The sequence below is a fragment of the Ornithorhynchus anatinus genome, chromosome X1 (assembly GCF_004115215.2).
Source record: "Ornithorhynchus anatinus isolate Pmale09 chromosome X1, mOrnAna1.pri.v4, whole genome shotgun sequence".
Classification (NCBI taxonomy): Eukaryota; Metazoa; Chordata; class Mammalia; order Monotremata; family Ornithorhynchidae; genus Ornithorhynchus; species Ornithorhynchus anatinus.
The window spans coordinates 46,378,778-46,386,256 of NC_041749.1; the positions used below are offsets into that span (position 1 = coordinate 46,378,778).

The 7,479-nt window shown below is 47.9% G+C and overlaps 1 non-coding gene across 1 annotated transcript; it reads left to right on the forward strand.

Moving 5' to 3' along the window:
* The first annotated feature begins 1,460 nt into the window (after positions 1-1,460).
* Positions 1,461-1,598, forward strand: LOC114807110. The gene has a single exon (XR_003755163.1). It is a non-coding gene; the product is annotated as a small nucleolar RNA SNORA7 (small nucleolar RNA).
* Positions 1,599-7,479: the final 5,881 nt, after the last annotated feature.

The window sequence follows — 7,479 nt, forward strand, 5'->3', positions numbered from 1 at the left end:
CCTCAATAATAGCCTCAAAGTACTAGGCTGAGGTACTGTACCTATTGTTTGTGATGTGCAGTGACCAGATGAATTTGCAAAGCAAAAAAAAAAAGTAATTCGAGTTTTCCATGGTTCCATTGTCCTCTTTTGACCCTGCTGCTTCCAGACCTTCTCTGCTGGCATAGGGTCACCCGTTTCATTATACCATTTGTTTTTCATTTCCCCCCATTTTCTCCCTTTGTTTCCTCTTGCCACCCTTTAGTTTATTTTCCCTATCCAATTCTTCTATAAGGAACACCCAATACCCCATGCCACCACTTTGCCAATCTGGGATGTCAGCCAAACCCTGGAGGCAGAACTAAGTTGCTTATATTTTCATCAGAAGGCTTGGTAAACAGCCTATTTCACAACCATTTCTTAACATCACTTCAAAACCTCCTCCCTCCGCCCTCTGGAACTCTCTGAGACCTTAGCTGTGGGACACAGAAAACAGAGCGGGTAAATGCCCATGTGACCCCCATTTGGCTGAGCCTCCCATTGGACAAGGTCAGTGCTGGGTCTCAGTGACTCAGCTGATGGAAGGAAATGTTCCAGCACCATCCCTGATGGGGGCTACCCTCGGGGATGTTCTCAAGAGGGAGCATCTCGGGGGGCACCTCAAACCACAAATACCCGTGGGGTTGGGGTTCTTGAATCTGGAACCACAGGAGAAAGAGGAAAAGGGGTTTGGTTAGCCTAGTTTGTGTTTGGTTCTGTTTGCCCAAATACCTGACATTCTTTACCAACCCAGGAGCTCCAGAATACGTTACAGAAAACCAAGAGTCAGGTTAGTGAGAGGTTCTTCCTCCCTAAACTGTAAGCTCATTGTGGGCAGGGATCATGTCTACCAACTCTGTTATATTGTCCTCTCCCAAGTGCTTAGTACAGTGCTCTGCACACAGTAAGTGCTCCATAAATATGATTGATTGATTGATTATATAACATAATAGCAGCATAAGGACACATGGAAAGGTCTTGGGTGGAAATCCACAAAATGCAGAGAATGCCCTGGGTCTGGGGGCTTGAGGGACCATGGCTCCCTCCCCTGCCCTCGAACCAGAGCCTAGGTGCTGTTCTCCCTGGTTCATGTGACCTTGGTCACTACTTTGGCTCAGCAGTTAGAGTCGAGATGGAGGGAGGCTGGGTGCTTAACATAAAAATAGCAAACATGGGGGTTTCCAGTCCTGTACGAACCAGAGGAGGAACGGATCAGCTGAAAACCAAAATGTCATGGGGTTACAAGACTGGACAAATGGCCACACCAGCATAATATCCAGCTCTCCCGAGGGGTGGGAGGGAAGAATCAGAGACAAGTGGAAAGTGGAGGCAGGGTCCAAAAGGCAGAAGGCCTAAAAAGGGGAGCGAGCAGTTGATGGAGCAAAATAGTTAAAGGCAAGGGGGGCCCCTCTGGGTGACTGCAGTTGACTAGTCCTTCAGGACCCTTCTCAAGGTCACACCTGGAGAGTTTCTGGTACTCTACCAGTCTCGACTATGGGAGGGAGAGTCAAGCAGAGGCATACAGATTCCATTCCTAGCTTGGGCAGTGGCTAGCTAGTGGAAGGCAATCTGCTACAAGTCAAAATTTACCTATGCTGGGCAGGAGCAGCATGAAGTGAAGTGAAGTTGGCATTTATTAAGTGCTTACAATGTGCGGAGCACTGTTCTAAGCACTGGGGTAGATACAGGGTCATCAGGTTATCCCACGTGGTGCTCACAGTCTTCATCCCCAGACTGTGATAAGGTAACTGAGGCCCAGAGAAGTGAAGTGACTTGCCCACAGTCACACAGCTGACAAATGGCAGAGCTGGGATTCGAACCCATGACCTCTGACTCTCAAGCCCGGGCTCTTTCCACTGAGCCACGCTGCTTCTCTAAGCATGGGAGAGAGTCGAGAGAGGAGACTAAGTTTACTGCATGGAAGGAGGCAATATGGCACTTCCATATTTTTACCAAGAAAGCTCTATGGATACAATACCAGAACGTTTGCAGATGGAGGTGGGTCATTCTGGGAGAGATTTGTCCATAGCGTTGCTACTGGTCGGAAATGACTCGGCAGCATAAGACAAGTCCTTCAGGAGGAGGGCAGGGGAAAGCCAGATAGAAGTCATTTTTTCTGACTCACTTCCTGCATTATGGACTCACTGTGGATGCATTTCGGAATGCCAAGCTTTAATCCATTTCAAAGCAGATGGCGGTATACCACTTCCCAGGTTTTCATGGGGGGGGTTCATTCATTCAATAGTATTTATTGAGCGCTTACTATGTGCAGAACACTGTATTGAGCACTTGGAGTGTCCAATCCGGCAGCAGATAGAGACAATCCCTGCCCAGTGACGGGCTCACAGTTGGGTCCACTACTTCAGGCCTGCGGCCCCAGTTGGTTAGCTGGGCTCTACAGGTGCGTACCGGACTCTACCTAGGGGAGATCTTAAGGCTGGTGGCTGGGAACTAGGAGGCTGCTTCTCTATTGTAGCCTCCAGTTACTATTTTAAAGAAGTAGTGTGGCCTAGTGGAAAGATCACAGAGCTGGCAGCCAGGAGACCTGGTCTCTAAACCCACTCCTGCCTCTTGCTTGCTGAGTGACCTTGGCAAGTCACTTAACTACTCTGAGCCTCAGTTTCTTTATCTGTAAAATGTGGATTCAATACTTGTTCTCTCTCCTCCTTGGGCTGTGATTCCCATGTGGAACAGGGACTGTGTTTGATCAGAATACTATGTGTCTGCCTCAGTGCTTGGTACAGAGTAAGCGCTTTAAAAGCTACTATTATATTTACTAAGCACTGACTGTTTGCCAAGCACCTTGCTAAACACTAGGGAATCAGAACAGATACAGTCCCTGCTCATGCAGGCTTACAGTCTTACATGTTGAGAGGGAGAGCAGTTGTCTAATTCCCATTTCACAGATGAGGAAACTGAGACCAGAGACAATCCTGGTCCCCAGCCCCCAGCCTTAGCTTTAATACCTGTTCTCCCTCCCACTTAGACTGTGAGCTCCATGAAGGAAAGGGACTGTGTCTGTCCTGATTATGTAGTATCTACCCCAGTGCTTTGACTGCAATGATAAACCATTTCCAAATTTTTATCAAGAAAACTCTATGGATACACTCCTGGAATGATTGCAGATGGGGTGTTCTGGGAGAGCTGTGTCCATGGTGTCGCTATGAGTCGGAGACGACTCGACGGCATAAGACAAGACAAAGCCCTAGTGCTTAGCATGGTGCACGGCACCTAGTAAATGCTTAACAAATCATCATCATCATCATAATTATTGTTATTATTATGGCATTTGTTAAGCACTTACTATGTGCCAGGCACTGTTCTAAGCGCTGGGGTAGATACAAGGTCATCGGATTTTGACACTGTCCCTGTCCCTTATAGGGCTCAGAGTCATAAACCCCATTTTACAGATGAGGAAACAAAGGCCCAGAGAAGTTAAGTGACTTGCCTAAGGTCATGTAGTAGACAAGTGGTGACTTGCCTGAGGTCATGTAGTAGACAAGTTGCAGAGCCAAGATTAGAACCTTCGGACTCCCAAGCTCTATCCACTAGGCCAAGCTGCTTCTCAATAGTAATAATAATAATAATAATGTTGGTATTTGTTAAGCGCTTACTATGTGCCAAGCACTGTTCTAAGCGCTGGGGTAGACATAGGGGAATCAGGTTGTCCCACGTGGGGCTCACAGTCTTAATCCCCATTTTACAGATGAGGGAACTGAGGCACAGAGAAGTTAAGTGACTTGCCCACAGTCACACAGTCGACAAGTGGCAGAGCTGGGATTTGAACTCATGAGCCCTGACTCCAAAGCCCGTGCTCTTTACACTGAGCCACGCTGCTTGCTGTAGAGCAAGTGACTTTCCCCAGATCACACAGAAGACAGAGCTGGGACTAGAATTCAAGGTTTCCTAGCTCACAGTCCCTGATCTTTCCCCCAAGGCCATGCCAATCCCCACACGGAGCTGGGCCAGGGGCAGGCACCTGGCCAGGGGGCCGCTTGCGAAAGGGACTCGGCAAACAGGGGTGAGCAGAACATACATCGCTCCCTGCTGTTCACCGCTCAGGCACTTGAGCGTTGTTCCAGCTAAACCAACAGGAAAAGGCTTTGGCTGCAGCTGAGGGTGGAGGCTGGAGGGTGCGGATCCGTCCACGGGTGCTGAGGAGCAGCTGCACCCCCGCCCTTAGCAGGAAATGCGTATTTGGATAAGCGGGTGGAAAATCCCTCGCTTCCACTCTTCAGATAACCAGCAGGAGAGTAGTTCCTTCTGGACTGCAGCATGTAAATAACTTGAAGCTCAATCAGGAGAGGAAACTTGTGTTTATTGTGATGCTGAGGGGATAATGGGTTCTATGAAATTTAGGCCCTGAGGATCCTTTAGCAAAGTTCAAAAGGTAAAAGAACAGAGGGTGAGAGAGAATATTCTCATGGCCAGTCTTAAATCTGAATGCAAATCTTACCATTTTGGGTTGAACTCTATTGTACCCTCCCAAGTATTTAGTGCAGCACTATGTACCCAGTAGGTATCCAGCACAGTGCCTGTCCACAGCAGGAACCCAGAAAAGGGTCCTGGACCACGTAGGTCTTAACACAGTGCTCTGTACAGAGTAGGCACAACCAGTCCAGTGCGCTGCAAGCAGTAGACAATCAGCTGGGTGTTCTTGAAACAGGTAACGCTCAGTAAATAGTACTGATTTATTGTCTGATCAAAAGTGAGGTCTATCTTAGGCAGGGAGTCTGGAAAGGCCTCCAGCAATCTATGCTGTTTGCTGATCAGAGGAACAGAGAGCTAATCATCATCATAATAATAATAATTCCAGTCCTGCAATCATTATTATTATTATATGACTGGGGGGAGAAGATAATGAATCTGGAAAGACTTCCTGGAGGAGATGGGATTTCAGGAAGGGGCTGAAGGTGAAGAGAGCTATGGTCCAGCACTTTAGAATGGGGAAGGAAACTCCAAGCAGGTGTGAAAGCATAAGTGGGGCTGGAGACAGGAGAAGGGAAAGCAAGGGAGGATGAGAAGGCTGACTGTAGAGGAAAGACAGAACATAAGACAGAAAGAAGTGGTGGAAGCCAATGTTTGAGAAGCAATGCGGCCTAGAGGAAAGAGCCTGGGCCTGGGAGTCGGGGGACCTGGGTTCTAATCCCAACCCTGCCTCTTGTCTGCTGTGTCACTTTGGGCAAGTCACTTCACTTCTCTTTGCCTCAGTTACCTCGTCAGCAAAATGGGGATTTTACACCTCCAACCTCAAAGCACTTACATACATATCTTTAAATTATATATTATTAATTGCATATTTATTCATATTAATGTCAATCCCCCTCTAGACTGTAAACTCATGGACAGGGACCGTGCCTGCTAATTTGGTGGTATTGTACTCTTCCAAGAACTTAGCACAGTACTCTGCACATAGTAAGCATCCATAAATACAATTAATTGATTAATTGGTTGACTGTGAGCCTCCAGGTCTAACCCAATTAGCTTGTAACTACCCCAGTGCTTCGTTCAATGCCTGGCACATAGTAAATGCTCAACAGATACCATTAAAAAAATGCTCAGAAGTTTTTATTTGGTGCAAGAGGGAGATGGGTAACCAATGGAAGATTTCAAGGAAGGGAGTGATGTGAGCAGAACAGCAGGGGAGTGCTCAGGAGATGGAGAGGAAGGAGGAAAGAATAGTGTGAGGAATTGGATGTGCTGGCAAGGAAATGGCATCTAAGGAGATAAGGTCCCTGGATCCCAGGAACAGTGGCGAGCGACTCCCCAGCGCATCCTTCCAGCAGCTGCTCCGAAGGTCAGACAGATCCCCAAGGGCTCAGAGGCCTCGGACACATCACGCCGCACGCACTTCTCCACACACAGAAGGCTCTTATGCTTGGGAAGCAACTGGGCCTAGTGAAAAAAGCATGGGCCAGGAAATCAGAGGAACTGGGTTCTAATCCCAGCTCTACCCCCTTGTCCGCTGTGTGACCTTGGGCAAATCGCTTCAAGTCTCTGTGCCTCAGTTTCCTCATCTGTAAAATGGGGATTAAATACTGGCTCTCCCTCCTGCTTATTCTGTGAGCCCACTGAGAGACAGGCACTATGTCCAACCTGATGATCTTGCATCTACCTCAGTGCTTGGTACATAGAAGGCCCTTAGCAAATACCACAGTTATAACTGTTATCATTATAAGAATTATGTTATAATCACTACTCCACCGCTCAGCACACCAAGTGCTGCACATTTCCAAGAGGTTACTTCCTGTGGCCATCCCCTCACAATGGGTTTGTGTTGTGGTTGCTTCTGTTGCCATGGTGATTTCCAGACAACAGAAACCAAAGAAAACCCCCAAATAAAACATCACGCAGCCAGCACGCTCTGTCTTATTAAAGGATTTTTATTTATGATAAAGATGGTATTTGTTAAGCGCTTACTCTGTGCCAAGCACTGTTCTAAGCACCTGGGTAGAAACAAGATAGTGACAGCAAGGCCAACTTCTTCACCGCCTGCCAAATCCATTCATTCCTAACCAGTCCAATGTTTCTCTAATTGAGAATGGGTGCTCTGTTTTTAATTGAGAGATATTTTCAAAATAGCCTCTAAGGATTCATCTTTTAAAATTAGAGCTTGGCCTTGGACTGTGATGCATTGGCTCAAGGGGGACATATATGTTAGGGGAGAGTGATGTGAGGAATAATAATGATGCTATTTATTAAGCACTTACTTTGGCCAAACACTGTAGCAGATACAAGATAATTAGATAGGCCACGGTCCCAGGCCACACAAGGCTCACAGTCCAACAGGGAGGGAGAATAGGTATGCTATCCCCATTTTACAGATGAGGAAACTGAGGCTCAAAGAAATAAAGTGACTTGCTCAGGGTCACACTGCAAATGGGATCACGGCCCGGCCCACACACTTCTCCTCCCTCATCGACACCCATGCCCGTCACCCCCGCCGATTGTTCCGGACCTTTAACTCTCTCCTCAGGCCCCCTGTTCCTCCCCCTCCCCCATCTCTCACCCCTAATGATCTGGCCACCTATTTCCTCACGAAAATCAACACGATCAGGTCTGAGCTCCCCAAAGTCACCCCTCCGCCTCTCCCCTCCCCCCCAACAACCCCCTCCCCTACTTTCCCATCCTTCCCTGCAGTATCCTCAGAGGAGATCTCCTCCCTCCTTGCAAGTGCCACCCCCTCCACCTGCGCCTCGGACCCCATTCCCTCTCACCTTCTTAAAACCATCGCCCCTGCCCTCCTCCCTTCCTTAACTTCTATTTTTAACCACTCAATCTCCAAGGGCTCCTTCCCCTCTGCCTTCAAACACGCCCACGTCTCCCCCATCCTAAAAAAACCCACTCTTGACCCCACTTCCCCCTCCAGTTATCGTCCTATCTCCCTACTACCCTTCCTTTCCAAAATCTTAGAACGAGTCGTCTACAATCAATGCCTAGAATTCCTTAACTCCCATTCTC